Source organism: Dipteris shenzhenensis, chromosome 9, assembly GCF_047967505.1.
Source record: "Dipteris shenzhenensis isolate YYH24624 ecotype China chromosome 9, Dip_SZ_1.0, whole genome shotgun sequence".
NCBI classification, from domain to species: domain Eukaryota; kingdom Viridiplantae; phylum Streptophyta; class Polypodiopsida; order Gleicheniales; family Dipteridaceae; genus Dipteris; species Dipteris shenzhenensis.
In genome coordinates this window covers 46,654,115-46,670,650 of record NC_141604.1, presented here as the reverse complement: position 1 = coordinate 46,670,650, position 16,536 = coordinate 46,654,115, and the positions used below count along the sequence as shown (strand labels likewise).

At 38.9% G+C, this 16,536-nt stretch overlaps 1 pseudogene; it reads left to right on the top strand.

Annotated features, from left to right (window-relative positions):
• Positions 1–15,113: 15,113 nt before the first annotated feature.
• On the top strand, positions 15,114–15,945 carry LOC147898735 (uncharacterized; annotated as a pseudogene).
• Positions 15,946–16,536: the final 591 nt, after the last annotated feature.

The window sequence follows — 16,536 nt, the reverse complement described above, 5'->3', positions numbered from 1 at the left end:
CCCCTCCTTCCCCCCTTTTCCCTTCCATCCTTTCAATCTCCCACTCTCTCCCTTTCTTAGATCTATTCCTTCTCTCCCTTTCACAAATCCTTCTCTCCCACTCTATATCTACCCTTGTAACCTTAAAAATCTCATTTTAGACTTCTCAACCCTTACCCCCTTTTGATTCATGAAGGAGACGATCTCCCCAATTCTACATTTTTGAACCTTACAACCTTTTCTTGTAGGGGTTCAACTCCTTTTTACCCCTAAAACCCCATAAGGAGGCGACAAATCCATGAACCATCATGAACAACCATTCTTCTTCATTAAGCTAAATGTGAGCTTCTTTCCACACGTTGTAGTAGGGGTAAGAGTACAACTATTACCTTAAGAGGAGGACTTCCCATCAAGCATCCATATAGAAGCATTGGATCAGGTTTTTTTCGCATGAGGCTTACATGTATTGAGAGATAAAATGCATTTAGCTCATCTTGATCCATTTTTTGTCATAGATCACAAAGAGCCTTTGTGCTCATTGGCATGGTCCAATAAAGACTAGATACTACATCTAGCATCTTGAGTTGCAAGTATTCCCACTAAATGCAAACTCTTGCTTTGAGATGATCCTCTTGCTTGAGGATTGTAACAAGATCTTGGTATAATGTGGTGGTGCCTTGTTGCACAAACAACAGATCTCTTCCACAATGGCATCCACTTGATTCAAGAGTTGAAGTTCCAATTTGGAAATTATTGCATTTTGATTTTGTAGATGCATTTTTCTTTAAACTTGCCAAGTGTTGAGGTGTAGGCAAGCTTTAGATTGTTAAATTGGTGGGTTGCTTTTGGTTGTCCTGGCAGTTGATCATTAATCATGTGGAGCTAGATTATCTCTTTCCATGAGCATCCAATTTTTCTTTGGGACTCACAATTTTCTCCCTTGATGCTATGCATTTCTGCTTGCTCTAGTGCTTGAACTTGATGTTTCCTATCTTTGATGCCTTTTGCAACTCATTTTTTATGTTTGTTGTGGCATGGATATCGTCTTTAGCACCAAGCTTTCATTTAAGTGCACTATGTATTTCTTTAGCTCATCACAGGATACTTGAATTTGGGAGAGGGATAACACTACCTCTTTCTTTCTACTCAAGGCATCAAATAGCCGAAGGTGTTTTTATTATAGGGAAATTATAGCTTGCAATGCATCCTTCCTAGTTTCTGCTAGAGCATTTTGTACAAGGATATGTTGTTGCATTTGCTCTACCATGCTTTCCTTGAGCTTATGAATATTACTCTGTGCATTTTGCAACTTGGTTTGGAACAATGGGATCATTTGTCTTTCCATTTCTACTCATCTGATGTCATGCGAGCAAATGGTTTTGACAATTTTGCAATTGTTGACTATAATGTTGTATGATTTAGAATGTGGGATTTCCTTGCTTGTATTGAATATAGTTAGCTCTCATGCAACCATGTGGTACGCTAATCTTTATCCTAAAAGGAAGCTTGTAGTAGAGTGCCACTAGGAACGATTTGTGGCTGTGGCCACGGAGCCAGAGAGTCATCAACATTGTTGACTTGTGATTCTTGAAGACGAATACTATCTGGCCCACTAACGAAGTCATTGTGAGACGTGGCCCCCTCTTGGATTTCATCCCTCGAGCCGGAGAGTCATCAACATTGTTGACTTGTGATTCTTGAAGAGGAATACTATCTAGCCCACTAGTGAAGTCATTGTGAGACGTGGCCCCCTCTTGGATTTCTTCCCTCGATTCAATCTATGTTAGCTATTTGTGGTAGCAATTCAAAATTGAGTTGCAACATTTTTTGTAGAGTTCCACATCCACCTCAGTAATTTACTCAAATTGTTGGCCGTACATGTCATCCACATTGAGAGTGGGTGGGGACTCTAGTTCCCATTCAGGAGATAATGCCAATATAGTAAAGTATTCTAATTATCCATTGAGAGGTGTGTAGAGGCTTCCTGTTGCTATATTTCCAACCCAATTATAATGGCCAGTAAGCTTTTGCCATTATGGGTGGTGGATACATACTTTGTTAGTAGCAAGGATAGGTGTTGAGCCAATCCTGTATCTTGTCCTTGATAAGGAGTGTAATAGTTTTTACTAACATGTAATTTTTTCTTAGTCATGTATGATTGAAAATTTGAGCCACAAACGTGGTTGCTTCTTGGCATATTGGGTAAAAGACTCATGTCATGGCATATTCTCCCACCTTGTGACTTTGTGCCAGCTGGGAACCAATCTAGAATTTTTGAGAATCTTGCATCCAAATGCTTCATTGGATATTCTTTTTATGGCTTTGGAAATGAGAAAGATTCCTCCATTGTTTACCTATTGAGGTAGGTTTGTTTAGGCTTTTGATTATGTGTTACCATGCCATACTTTACCTTCTCTAACTCTTTGCTTTGATATCATGTTCTGAATTGAATTATGTATTCTGTCATAGTAGGTGTTGGTAAGAAGGATTGTGACTTCTCAAAAAATTTCCCTGGGCCCTTGGATTATAAGAAGTTACATGCACTGGCCGACATGTTAAACATTGAGGCTCGTGGCCATACAACTATATTATTCTCTCTATTGTTAGCTCCTTGTTGGCTTGGGCATCAAGCTAATCTCACTATGCATCTTGCATAATTGATGGATCTACCTTTAGTTCTCTTAACTCTAGGGTCTCTAGGAGTCATCTCTCCTTGGCATATTGCATGAATTTCCTCATCATCACTGTCACTATCTAGAACCACCATCCTTGGTCATTTTGGGGTTGACCTTTGGTTTTGGGAGGGCTTTTAACGTCAAGGTTCAAGCACAGTGTCGATTTGCCAATGGCGATGTAGGCCTTTTTCCAATCTTATAGAGCTATCTTTAGCCTAGCATTTCAAACATCAATTAGGTCCCAGTCTCTGCCAGTGCCATGTGCCAACAGTGCATCTTTCTATTGTGAGTGGCTAATCTTTCTATGATGAGGGTGGCATGTGTGTGGACTAATACAAGTATCTCTCAATGCCATGTGGCACACATAGTGCCAGTTGGGTGCGGTTACTTGGACTACAAGGAACACTGTGCACTTTGCATGTTTACCACACCTACCACATCTTCATTTTCTTTGCAAGTATCGCTCTACATAGATAGACACTACATGTGCACCTGACTACCACATCACCCTTTTGACCCCTCCTGTTGATCAAGCCATAACTTTTGATCCAGGAAGAATCTGGAGGTAGTCCAGAACTGAAAATAACCCATTTTTTTAGCTCCACATGCTTGTTTGATTACACACAAATTTTGGCACTTGCATTTGATAGTTTTGATCTCCTTGATCAGAACCACTTGAAGAAAAGAAATCATGATTTCTCATCATTGTGATGGTTGGTGTAGCATAGATTAGCATAGCTAAGTTTATCTTGGATGAGATTTAACTCCACAAAGCCAATTGAGCCCTTTCTCAAACTCACCTAGCTAGTTCCTATTGAAGTCATCTAGGGATTACCAAATCACATGACTATGTAAAGTTTTATGTCATCACCTAACAAAATTATGATATCACATTAGCAATGGGAAATTATGGCATATTTGGTGATGACCTGTTAACTGGGAATTAAAACATCAATATAACCCCATATACCAGTGGTATATTTATAAAATCAGTATCAATATAAACCTACATACTGACAGTATAACTATCATATATATCGATGATATTTAGGCTTATACCACCAGTATTCTTAGATAGCTTGCGAGTGTGCGTTGGTTTTTTGGCCAGTGGAGAGATGACCTGAAAAGTTCCTCACACTGGTCTAGGGCTTCCAGAATGGCATGGCTACTCTATCCAATCCTTACATTGGATGGATCAAGAAAGCGTCATTATTTTAGGTGTTTAGAGAATTGCTTAGCAACTTAAATGCCAATGTGTATGTATTTTTAAATGCTTAGAGTTGTGATTATGGCACCATTGCTGTGTCCGATCTATAGATTTTGTGGGGTATAAAAAATGTCATGATTCCACTTCTATTTTTAATCATATGCAAATTTAAAATGGTTCAGGTAGAACTTAGAGGTAGAAACATATAAGCTTGCATATGATCAAATAATTCATGAATCAAATCATTGCTTGCATATGATCTCTCATGAATCAAATGATTGCATCAAAATTACTATAAGTTGTGAAAAATAGTGGATGAATCGATATTTTATGATAGGTGAACCCTACATTTTGAGATAATTCATACATGCAAAATTAATTACACCAAAACCTAGGGGTTAGAGCAGTAATGTCATGAATTATCCATTGCACCAAAGTCTCAATTCATGATATTATAGGACTTGTGTAGATGTTAGGGTTTAGGGTTTCGGTAGAACTTTGAAGTAGAAACACACAAATTCGCATATGTGTTGCCTCGAGTTATCTCAATGACCTTGGGCTAATACCATGCATGCAAGTTAGGTAAAGTTAGCTTAGATCGAGACCATTAGAAGGCTAGTAATCAGCACTAATAGTTGGAGCGGTGTGACCCTGAATCACAAGAAAGGCCTATTTAGGCCAACATAAAGAAGCCAATCAATGGTAGCGGTCGGGGCTTGGCAATTTGCAAGTTTTGCAAGCTTTTATTGAATTTTTTATATAGCTCATGGCATGGCATTAAAGATTGTTTGGTGTACAACTCTTACAGCCACCTTGATCTCTAGCTACAAGGACCAACCATAATGTTTTTTTTAAATAGGAAAATTTAAGTAGAACTATGCATTCAACATTGGGAGAAATTTAAAATAATGTTATATGCACAAATTGTATTCTTACATGAAGAGGACCCAATACAAATAGGCACACCTTCCCAAAAACTAGAAATGACTGATGTTCAAATATTTGACCTATGGATGACCATTGTTACTCTACTCCATTGGTACAAATTCCTTGGAACAAAACAAAACTTGAACTATGTTGCTAGAGGGGTATAAATTCATTAGAACAAAACAAAACTTTTGAAACATGCACAATTTGACCTCTTTGACACCAGAAATGAGCTCAGAAGGCCCAAAAACCTTGAGAACAACTGCAAACATGGGTACCTTTAGATGAAACCCCAAAATGCCTTCTCGGAAAACAATTCTAATAGAACTAGCTCCATGGTTTCCATTAAGTGTTTCCTATGTTTAAGAAATATATTGCCTCGTTTTATTATGATTTATACTTGCATGGTGATATGCAAGTATTATAACTAGCGACTAGCTATAAAATTCACACATAAAAAAACTTGAAAAACTCGCAAACTTGCAAAAAAATTTACTCGCAAAATGTCAAAACCCGTAGCGGTCTAGCAGATTTTGAGGTCTGGAATAGAAAGGATACAACCTTGAACCCTTAAGATTGTAGGTACTTACGAAGAGAGTCCAAGGTAGAACACATGAGACTCATTTGTGTGCTAAGATCCTCTAATTTTGACTTGTTAGGATCTACATGGGCTAGCAAGATTCAAGTAGAGCTAGTGAGGGTTGAGCCTTAGCCAAGGTGAAGCAACTAAGTCTCTGACCATTCAGTTTACAACTTGATTGTAATCAGGTGGCTCTATATCGAATATAAGTACTATTTTTCTTTTGGTAATTCCGTGAATACATGACCACTCATCTCCATACGGTTTTGCCCATGCAACACAAACGAGACACAAACCCTGTTGTTATGTACTATTAACATCTATTCTATAACCCGAGCATTGTGATCATCCTACATGACAAGTAATCAATGGAGTGCAAGAGAGAGAGTCTTCCTACAAGTTCTATGCACACATCCAATTCTGGGCATTGCAATAATGAGTGAGGAAAATACAATTAACATTTGGCGATTCTAATGGGGGATTGATGTGCTAAAAGCATGAGTGGAAAATTGAGTTGTTTGAGCTTAGTGTTCCTTAGAACTGACTACATAGATACTGAGAGTAGAAATTAATGCTAACATGCAATGAGCTATGATAGTTTCTTGGACTAGTATACTATTATTATGGAAGATTCATCTAAATGTTGGAGGGTGAGTTAAGGCATCTAAAGGCTTGTTTGATAACTAGTGTCTGCACAGAGGAGTATACTTAAGCAATTAATAGGTTAATCTAGGCCCTGAAAAATGTTTGGAGATGGAAGCATGGAATCTGTGAGAATGAGTGTATATAGCAAGGGTCTACTAGGAGTGAAGAGCCTTAGGGTGGGAAAAAACATGGCCTTGTACCTAGAGAGTTGGTCATAGATTAGTACTTAGATACCTAAAGAGAACTTATTCCTAAGGTTTATTCAAGATGACCCAAGGAACATGAGATTGTCAGTCCTCAATGTGGTGGTATGGAAAAACCGATCATTCTTCCGTAGAAAATCAAGATTTTGAGGTGTCCACCAATGAATTTGACCATGAACTGAGCCATGAGCACGGTGATCAACCTAGAAGGAGTGATGAATCAAGTCCAAAGGTTAGAAGAACCTCAAAATCATAACTAAGAAGAAGACGAGCCAGAAGCCCATCTTTGACTGTACAAAGGACTAAAGTAAGAAGTCCATCCCCAAGTGGACCTACTACAACTACACGTCATAGGCTGACGTTGAGGCCACTCAAACCTAGAGATCTTGATCTAGTGGATGTAGTGACTAATGTAGTAGCTACTAAGGCCAAGGCCACTCAGCCTATGAAAGTCAATTTTTAAGAATTTAAGGGTGCTAACAATGAAGATAGTCATCTATAGAGTTTTCTATAAGTATTCCATATAAAATGAATCAATTTCCAATTGGTTATTTTGTGGCCTGGTAGCAAATTTTTGAAGCATTCCTCATGCAATTCATATCAAAAATCAATGAATAAGATGTTCTCACAAAGATTAGTGGCATAAAGTAGAAATAAAATGAGTCGCTTCAAGATTTTGTGTTGAGAATGTGAGCTCTAATCAATCCATTGAGCCCACCACTAGATGATAAGTCACTCCGACCTTGGCTGATTAAAAGGTTGTACTTATATGGATTTATGGTCACCTGAAATTGTCAATTTGACCAAGACTTATGTGAAGAATTGCTAAACTGAGTAGTCACTATAGAGAAGAGTAGACCTGCCAAGAAAACAAAGAAAAAAGGCTAAAGGGGATGATGATCAAGATGCTTCCTGCAAGCCACACAAGCTAAAGTCTGTGCTAAAAAAGGATTTGAAGGCCCAGTTCAAATGGAAAATGATGAAATAACTACTACAGGTAAGGACACATTGAATATGATTGTCACACCAAGCATTGCAATACTTGCAAAAAAATTCAGCATGATGATTCTAAATGTTGATATAACAAGAGTCGCACTACAAATGTACATCAAGTTTCACAAGAACCCAGGCCCAAAGATGGGCATTCATCGAGACACAAGCAAGAAAAGGCAAAGGGAAGAATGAAAAAGGCAAAAATCAAGGGTCATCATAGATTCAATGCTCTTTTAGTGGTGAGAATCATTTAAAATATGAATGCAATTTGTGGCAAGAGCATCTAAAGTTGCTCAAGAACAATGTAGACCATAAGGAAGTTGATCTCAAGTGGAGTCATTTGGACAGGTGTGTCTGACTAGGTGGATGTTAATGCAATTACCTAATTGCAAGGATTTGTCATCATTATCATAAAAGAGGAAACAACAATCAAAGATGTTGGATGGAAGGTGCAAAAGCAAGTCATATCAAAAATTTCCAGAGAATTTAAGGGACAAACACGTGCAATTGATTTGCCCACTCAGCAAGCTCCTATGTCAATAGATGAAGGTTCAATGAGAAAATCTTAGACTTAGCAAGGTGCCAAGCACTACTACAATAACACACAAGCCATCCCCAACACTAATGAAGATTTGGGAGTCCCAACTCTCTCTTAGCTAGATTGTATCATGAGCACTCATTGGCATATCTACATTTTCACACATATAGATAGGTTCAATCAATTTCAACCTATGGCTTTTCTCTCTCCATATAGATCCCACATCTCTTTCGACAGTGGCCTCTCATAAAGAACCCATCACTCCATCACTAATCCATTTGTTTTCAAATATTTGAATGGTTACCCCGAAAGATTAGATGAGTTTTATAAAAAGCAGGCAAGAGGAAGAACCAACCCTCACAAAACGGCTGCGTGCAACCATGCTATTGAAGAAGAACCTCAAAAGAAGCGACTACACCATTTACATATTGCGCCTTAAGGTAGGAGGTCTCCTACACGCATTGGAGATTCCATCTGGCAAATGGGAAATCATATCCGTGGATTTCATTGTGGGATTACCTAGGACACAGAGGGGGCACAACTCCATGTGGGTAATTGTGGATAGGTTGACCAAGATGGCTCATTTTATTCCTATTAATGAAGATGTTAAAACTCCAGAATTAGCTAGGCTATTTGTGGAGCATATCTATAGACTGTATGGGCTACCAGTCGGTATTGTTAGTGATTGGGATAGCAAATTTAAGAGCCATTTTGGAGGGCTGTGTTTAAGAGGTTAGAAATTTCATTGAATATGAGCACCGCGGATCATCCACAGAGTGATGGTGAAATTGAAAGTCAATTAGATCATTGAGAATATGCTTCGAGCATATGTAAGTAAACAACAAACTAATTGGGAACAATATCTGCCCATATGAGAATTTGCATATAACAGTGCCAAACATTTAGCTACAGGTTTTAGTCCATTCATGATGATGTATGGATTTCAACCAAGAGTCCCAATGACGGGACTCGAAAAGAGAAGGTTCAAGTGGCCAGAGACTTTCTTGAAGATATGAATCAAATGCTTAAATTAGCTAAAGATAGCATAAGAAGAGCTCAAGATAGAGCAAGAAGTTATGTAAACCCCCACTATAGAAGGTTGGAGTTTGAAGTAAATGAGAGAGTCTACCTCAAGGTACCTGAATCTTTAGAATCTCTAAAGACAGGTAAATGTCTCAATTAGCTGTCTCCTAGGTATTGTGGACCATTCACAATACTTAAGAGGATTAAAGAACTTGCTTACAAATTAGCCTTCCCTGAGGGATGTAGAGTACATCCAGTTTTTAATGTTAGTAGGCTCAAAAGAAAATTAGGAGATGATGATAATCTCATTAGAAATGAAGTCCTAGTTGAAGTCATTGAACCTGCATCTTTACCACACGAACCAGAAAGAATTTTAGAAAGAAAAGAAAAAAGAACACGACATACTTGTAATATGGCAAGAATGTCTGGTTAAGTTGGAAAGATAGACCTAAAGAGAATTCAACATGGGAAAGGGTAAGCAATCTCAAGAGGAGGTTTCCCAATCTTGTTTTCGAGGATGTAAACCATTCTAAGGGGAAGGGAATGTTATGTCAACCATAATGGTGTAAAGCTGAGGCAAGGGACCAAGAGGGCTTGATAGTGTGACAGTGGACATGCAAATTAATGCCTAGGCAAAATAGATCTAGCATTAAGAGGGATGCCAAGAAAGGTTAAAAGAGTAAGGGCCTTGGAAATGACACTTGGCATCATAAGAAGTCCACATGGCATGCACTGGGTTCAAGGGAGACCTCCAGAGAGAGGCTCCACAAAGGAAACATTAGAAACAAGGGAGCACCATGGCTAGGTGGAGAACTAGAAAAGCCCTCAGAGGTGTATCAGAGAGAGATTTATTCATGAATGGTGCCGAGAAAAAAGAAATGCCTCGTTAGAGGTAGTGCTATAGTTTCATTGTAATTCTTTTTTAAAGTTGATATGAGTTGGGCTTCTACGAAGCTTTTTCTTTAAATAGGCCGAAGCACTAAATAATTGAGTTGTTTTCTAGGTTACTTTAAGGGATATAATATATACTATTGCAAAGTCAATGTAGCAATAGTCTGGAATCCATTCCCTCTTCCATTTACTCCAACTTTCTCTTGAATGCCATTGATGTCCTCTTGCTTGGATGAGTTTATTGGTTCTAATCAAGTTTGATGGCATCTGAATATAAAGAGAAGATAATCTTTATCAGAAAGTGGGGAGCCTTTGCTTCTAGCATTATGAATTTTGATCTTAAAAATGCCTTGGCAACCTTTCAAAGAATGGTGATGAGTTTTTTCAAGATTTTTTGCAAACATTCATGCATGTTTTCATAAGTGATTTTAGTATGATTCGGTGATAAGAATCAGCACTTGCAGCATTTAAGCATCTCTCTCACTTGCTCTGCTAATTAGCTACTAAGTCTTAACCCAACGTAGTGTGGGCTTTGTGTTAAGAGTGGTTGCTCTTATGTCGCATTGTCTCAGCAGAAGTTAATCTGGCTAAAGTGGTGGTCATTCGAGTGGCTCTAGTTTTGCAAACAAAGCATAGCACTTATTTGAAAATCTTGACATGTTTATGATTTTTGGAAAGTGTTAAGATACAATCTCGATTAAGCTTTAGGACTACCCTAATTTAAGGGCTTTGAAAAATGTTTTCCATGGGGTTGATATGTTTGGTTTCAATTGGTTGGTTATAGCCAATGTAGTGGTGGGTGTGGCTAATTTCTATGATCATGATGGTTGAGGCAGGCCACTATGCCTACAACAATTTTAACCATCCTGATGGTTGACGTATGCCACTTTTCTGCATGCAATGCCACATGTTTCACATCACCAACCAGCACCATGGTTACAATATATAACTATAGACTTTATGCCTGCACAGGTTGACATGGCCATCGCAATGGTTGACTTGGTCCTCACTTGGTTCATGCAAGTGTGTTGCAATAATCGTGATAAAATTGGCATTGTCCTATACTCAGTCTGGTAAAAATTTCATTGTGGTAAGAATAGGGCCTTGCCTTCCACACCGCAAAAAAAAAAAGCCAACGAGCATGTGGGCTATATTCCATGTCATCGCAACCCACCATAGATTTCGTAATCTCCCCATCCGTGCACATCACGGCATGCCCTAAAAGTAGTTTTGCAATTGGCCACAACCGATCTTGCATTGATCCATGTGTGTGTGTGTGTGTGTAGATATACATATAGATATGCATACATACATACATACATACATACATACATACATGCATGCACTGCCCCCCCATACACACACATATTGTAGTATGTTATAGTATACATGTAATAATTGTACTTATTTTCAAATAAAAATTGAAATAGAATACATGTAATATATTGTACTTATACATAGTATACATGTAATATGTTGTACTTGTTTTTTCAAATAAAAATTGAAATAGAATACAGATCGACTCTTCAATGCATTTCTACCACTAACTTGTCCTCTTTCTTTGATGTATGATGGTTTGATGATGAGGGTTGAAAATTGAAAGTAATAAATGTGATAGACAAATACTTTAAAGAATGATGCCAAATTTCATGTTATCATGGTTCCAATTATGTAGCCATTACAAAAACACCGTATTTAGTCTATTCCTTTTTAGTTTACAACACTTGGCATTGATGTAGGTGAACTACACTGACACATCAATATTAGCCACACTCCACTAGCTAGCCCACTAAGCCAAAATGGGGCATTGAATGCAAATTTTTGACCTCATGTGCACCAACAATAAGCTTTGTACGGATTCATTACTAAAACGTGGGTGTGACTTGTCGACAAAGTTATATTTTGGCCTTTGTTAACTTAGTGACTTTTCAAAACAAAGAAATACATTTTTAAGATCTTAACAATGAATTACTCGCCTAACATGCCCATTTATAGATCAAGATAGGACCTTCTAGAAAAAGGTGCCTCATAACTTGTCAAGACTAAGGATGGTTTGAACCTTTGGATCGACTCCCTTGTTGATGTACTAACCATGATTCAAAAAGCTCCTTAAGGCACCCTTCTCCATATACATGGGTGTCAAACTAGCATCTAAATGAAGATGCAGGGTTGCCCTTCAAGATAGATTCGGCCATCTTGATTCGTACATTAGGGAAAAAGGGAACTCATTTTGGGGCCCTGTAAGAAATTCACTATTTTTTGATTTATTTCTCTCCTAAAAGACCTCAAAAATAGTAAAATACAGAAACGTGGCTCAGATTTGTCAGTAAGGACTACAGAACTGTCAATTCAAAAAGGAATAAGATAATCTTTTGTCTGACTAACACGATTTTGTATTAAATATCCTCTTAGATTTTTTTTTATTTACCAAAGATTCCGCATCTCTTTGGCCGACGTGTGCAGGTCTTTCATTAAGAGTCCATCACTGAACTTAGTGATTGCAAGTTTTCAAAATATTCACATGGATACCGCCACACTTCCACGATTCATGTTACAAAATGACTATGAGATTGAAAAACAAACTTTGCAACCTGAGGAGCACAAAAAATGGCCGATACTAGTGAGTCACTATCTGAGAAGAAGCGATTACACCATCTTCACATCGACTTGGAAGAACAATATGCTCCAGCACAAAAAAGACGAAAGGATACGGTGCTGAATGCTCAACAGCGGGAAAATATGAGAAGAGAAGGGCTTCAACATATTGACTTATGGTGCGATGGAAGCATATATCCAAAATGTCAAGTAAAAAACTCTACACCTCCATTTGTCAATCCCACCACATTACTGAGGTTTGCCGGCGATGGATAAAATGGACTTCTTGGTTATATTTCAGTGCAGTTTGCATTTGCGGAAACGTATAAAATGATGTACCTACAAGAAAAGGGGGCCAAGATGGAGGAGATAGCCATTCGTGCAAAATTGGAGCAGCAGTTGCAGAATGAAATTGAGGAGCATTCAAAGAGTAAAAAAGAGTTGACAAGAGCAAGAAAGAAGAGAACCGTGCTTGGAGACAGACAACGTAGCAGGAAGATTAAAAACATTGCAAATTTAAAGGCTGGGACTGGTGGATGCAAGCGACGAATTCAGGAAGCAAGGTTAGATTGAAATTTATCATTTTGTATACTCAAAAAGGCTCTCTTCCAGACTATATCTATTTCGTTGATTGTCGCAAAATAAGAATGGAGGTGCTGAATAATATAGTCATATTGTGTTGTTATTACAGGAAATTATTGGAGCCTGCAAAAGAAAATATGGACCCGAACCTTCTTCCTGTTAAACAAATGAAAGGATTGCTTTCTTGCGGTGTAGCAAAAGGTTTGATTGAGGAAAAAAAATACAAAACAGTTAAACGCAATGTTGTAGAGGACTTTGTATCCAATAATCAAGTTGATGGCACTATAATCCAAGAGGCTCTTGATGTTAGTGGAGTTAGCAGGAAGGGATATAGTTCGATTTTCCATGCGATATCCTCAACTTTGAAAGATCAAAGGATTAAACGAGTTTTACTGCCAAATCGAGAAACCGTGTGGAGGATAAGAGGTCATTTGAATGAAAGTATAGATGAATTTATTGGGCAATATATCCATATTGAAGAAATATTTCATGGTGTTAAAGGAACCACTGTGTATGATCCTTGGAACAATATATTTTTAGATCTGCAACAACTTCAAAAAAGAATGGTCGAGTTTTATGGAATAACATTTGAGGAGTGCAAAGGCATTTTGAAATTTGTTATCAAACTGGATGAGTGTGAGGTTGTAAAGGAAAAGAAAATGGAAAGAGTTACTATTACATTGATGAATGGAGCGATTGATACATCATTGACTGAAGCGAGTTCGAAGTATTTTAGTGTGCAGTCAGAGAAACACATATGGTGGTTAGGCTCGTTCCAGGTATGATCATGGGTTGTTTTATACTTGATTTTGGTCATTGTTTTCAAATCTGATATAGTAATACTTTTGTTTTCTATAATCTCACAGGTGAAGACCGAAGACCATGAAACACTAGATTGGGTGTTTCATCACACGGAAATACCAACAATAATCAAAAGACAAGTGCAAGGCGAGAATCTCCATGTTGCAGGAAAAGGTGATTTTCAAGTAGAGTGGCACATGGCCGGGGATCTTAAAACACTTAAGTGCATGTATAACATTAGTAAAGGAGGCAACTCAAAGTCTCCTTGTCTTTACTGCAAAGAATCAGCTCAAGTAATGGATTCAAAATGGTGGAAGAGAGCACCTAATAGAGATAAAGTTGACCCTGACTTCAAGGCCATTCTGGACATTCCACTATGTAATGTTCACATCTGCACATTGCATGGTCTATGTCGAATTATTGAGAAATTGGTATTTTTATATATTGGATTTGCTTGGAAACTCCGTCCCGAAAAAAATAGAAAGGATGCTCTTCAAGCATTGGAAAAAGTGTTATCCGATATAGGTCTGCATGGAGGATGTTCAAATCACAAAGGATTTTAAAAAGTCTACCAATGGCAAGGAGGTACCAATCAAGCCCTCTATTGGTGGTGTTAAGGCAAGAAGATTCTTGTCTCGACCCAAACACAGTAAGCAAGTAAGGCAAGGTAGAGCAGTTTCAAAGATTAATTATGGATTGTGGAAGCAAGTCCATAATGCTGTGAAAGATCATGAGGCAGATGGGGAAGCACGAAATAGGAAGGCAGAGGTGTGGAGGTCTCTTGATCAACTCTTCATGTTCTGTGACAAAGTAACATGGACAAAGAGTGATTACAAGAACTTTGAGGAGGCAATTAAACATTTTGGAAAGTCAATGAAAGACGCGTGGACAACCTGCAAGTAAAAAAGTGTCCCGTACAGTTTCTTGCCAAGTGGCCCCCTCCATTTTGGTCTCTCTCTCTCTCTCTCTCTCTCTCACGTACGCACAGAGTCACACAGTTTGCAAATCATTAGAACTTTCTTATGCACAGGCTTCCATCACAGGTGTTGCAAAGTAATCATCCAATCATCTTGACAATTGTTATCCTTTGACTGTACCCACTTGTTTTGCTTGCCGAAGGAGTTGGGCGGCCTACTCTCCACGTGTGGGCCCGTCTCACCAATTGGTCCAGGTATGTATCCTCGACTTCTTCTCCATGTCCTGGCGGGTGGTGTGAACCCGCCCTTTAGCTTTCTTGGTGTGAGCGCGTTGCCGTACAAGTTTTCCTCGCATCTTTCCAACTTTGATCGTGAATTCTCTGCGACTTTGGACTCTCGACAATTCAGTAGAGGCCGACTTTGAGAAGTCTGCCAGTCAATGTTCTAACGGGTGCAGCGTTTGGTCAAGATCTGTCATGACTTCTGTGGCATGGACGAAAATACCACCCGCGGTGTCTGTGTTTAAAAGCTTCAGAGCATTTCCATACCTCCTAGCCTTCAGAGCATTTCTAATATACCTTTACCTACCTTCAGAGCATTTTCATACCTCTAGAGAGCCTTTCATACCTTCAGCGCCTATCAACCTCGCTCTCTCTCTTCCTTATACTCCCAATATGCTGCGTATTTCACTCCCCATTTACCTCTTCCTTCTAATAATTTCCTCCTCCCCCGCAGCTTTCTCGGATACCCAGTACGTCGTCGTTAACAACGCTCAGAATGAGGCCGGCGGCATTAAGTTCGACCAGCTCATCGGATCACCCGGAGCTCAAAATATTCTTGCCTCCGCAAGTCAATTTATCCAAAACACTTTCTACGGAGGAGATCCCAGTATCCCCGAGAAGCAAGTCAACAAAGTGACCCTCTAAAACGGGCAGGGGACTGCGGACAGCGGGCTGATAGAAGGAATGGCCGATTACATTAGGCTGACGGCAGGGTTTGTTCCGCTTGATGGGCACTGGGTGAAGCCTGGGCAGGGCAATGCGTGGAATCAAGGCTACGATGTCACGGCTTATTTTCTGCAATATTGCGAGAGCCTGAAGGCGGGGTTCGTGAGGAGCCTGAATGCCAAGCTAGCCACCGGGTGGGACGTTAGCTACTTTCAAGATTTGCTTGGGCAAACTGTGGACCAATTGTGGCAAAGCTACAAGCAAAAATATGGCATGTGAGTGGTCTTGCAAGCCATAATATGGGACTTCAATCGAGACGATATGACATTTACTCTTTCACCATGCTGTCGGAACACTAATGTAAGAACTTGGCTTCCTCCTAAGAAATATGAATAAAACTTGGCCCCCTTCCATTTTATTCAGCATTGGACTCTAGATCCATGTATCCATAAGTTTGCTCATTTATACTTCCCCTTTTCCTATAGTAAAAGCCCTTAATCTCAAGAAATCATTCCGCCATTAGTTGCCCATTTTCCTATTCTAAAGGCCCTTCATCTCAAAATATCAATCCACACATATCTTAATGTAAGGAGAGAAGCAATTGAACATACCTTTACTTTTCAATTTAAAAATTCAATCAATTTCTAAGGTGAAAAGGTGATGTAGCTAAGGTTAAAGGGATAGCCTTGTTCCCTTACAAATAAGAGGGGAGGGCCCCTCCCTCTCATGATAGAGGGAAATCCTCATTAGTTCCTCTCCTATTTACTTCTCCCCTTGCCTTTCCACCCCTCCAATAATGAATACATGTTCAAATTCTGTTCAATTAGGGGAATTTATCAATATTGTGTGATTTAAGCTTTTTTTTGTGTGTAATTTGAGCACAATTAATCGTGCGTAAGGATTCTCCCATTGCACCTAGTTTATTCGAGGAGCCACATTAAAGTATGGTTTGTGGCACTCAAATTGTTTGAGCTGATGGTACATTCCTTAACAGAGGATCAAATATCCTTCAAAAGTAAATACTTATGCTTTG